The sequence below is a fragment of the Arachis hypogaea genome, chromosome 14, assembly GCF_003086295.3.
Source record: "Arachis hypogaea cultivar Tifrunner chromosome 14, arahy.Tifrunner.gnm2.J5K5, whole genome shotgun sequence".
In the NCBI taxonomy this organism is placed as follows: domain Eukaryota; kingdom Viridiplantae; phylum Streptophyta; class Magnoliopsida; order Fabales; family Fabaceae; genus Arachis; species Arachis hypogaea.
The window spans coordinates 47,772,855-47,774,257 of NC_092049.1; the positions used below are offsets into that span (position 1 = coordinate 47,772,855).

The window sequence follows — 1,403 nt, forward strand, 5'->3', positions numbered from 1 at the left end:
CCTATGATGCAAGGGATATGAAAACTTCCTGGGTCCGTTTTCTTAGAGAGTGTGTCCTTCTTGATGAGAGCACTGCATTCTTTGTTCATGGTTACCGTTTGTCCTCCCTTCAAAACTCTTTTCTTGCTTAACAATTCCTTTAAATACTTGATGTGTGTAGGCATTTGATGGAGAATCTCAAGAAAGGGAATATTGACATGGAGAGAGTTAAATGTCTCTAGAAACCTTGAATAGGTTTTCCTTTTTTCACCTCCTCCTAACTTCTGAGGAAATGGTGCTTTTGGTTGGTATATTTCCAGCATGCCTTTTTGCAATTCCTTGGCTTGCTCAGTTTCACCTTCCTGCTTAGCTTCTTCCACACCTTCCTTCAAGATTTCTGGCTCCTGCTCTGAGGGCCTGATTCCTTCTTCTTCTGAGACTTCCTTCAATATGGTGATGGCCTTGCATTCTTCCCATCTTACTCTCTTTTGTTCCCCTTTAGGATTCTTTTCTGTGTCACTAGGGAACACTGCAGTTGATTTGGGTGCCTGTTGAGATAGCTCTCCTACTTGAGATTCCATCCTCTTGAGTTTTTCACCATGGTTTCTTAAGGTAGTTCTCACATCATCCCTGAAGCTCTTCAATTCGGTTATGTCTTGACTCATGGTTGCAAGCATTCCTTCTATCCGGTTCAATTGATCTTGAAATTGTTGGTTCGGATTAGGTTGGGTAGGTTGATTAATTTGGCCATGATATGGTGGTTGGGAGTAAGTGTTTTGTGTGGCTTGGTATGATCTTTGGTTGGAGTTTTGGTATGTGGAATTGTTATGTTGGTTGTGGTTGTAAGGTTTGTGGTTTTGTGGTTGGGTTTGTTGGTTTCCCCACCCAAAGTTTGGGTGGTTTCTCCAGCCTGGGTTGTAAGTGTTGGAATGTGGATCATATGATTGCCTTTGTTGGTTTCCCACATAGTTGGCCTCTTCCCAATCACCTCCTTCAATGCTTACTTCCTCTTGATCTTGTGTGTGTATTGCAGCCACTTGCTTTGTTTCTAATTGCCTGGTAAGCTCTGCTAGCTGCTTGGCAAACACCTTGTTTTGGGCTAGAATTGTATCAACATGGTTCAGCTCCATGACTCCCTTAGTGTTGTGCCTCTCTGATGCATAGTAGTACTCATTCTCAGCCACTGTCTCAATCACTTCAATGGCCTCTTCCACAGTCTTTTTCCTGTTCAATGAACCTCCTGATGAATGGTCTACAGCCTTCCTTGATTCATAAGAGAGTCCATCATAGAAAATGTGCAATTGCACCCAGTCATGGAACATGTCTGGTGGGCATTTCCTTGTCAAATCCTTGAATCTCTCCCATGCCTCGTAGAGAGTTTCACCATCTTGTTGTCTAAAAGTCTGAACCTCAGATCGAAGCCT

The 1,403-nt window shown here is 43.0% G+C and overlaps 1 non-coding gene across 1 annotated transcript; it reads left to right on the forward strand.

Moving 5' to 3' along the window:
- The first annotated feature begins 1,299 nt into the window (after window positions 1-1,299).
- On the forward strand, window positions 1,300-1,403 carry LOC112746722 (small nucleolar RNA R71). Its single transcript, XR_003174590.1, has one exon. It is a non-coding gene; the product is annotated as a small nucleolar RNA R71 (small nucleolar RNA).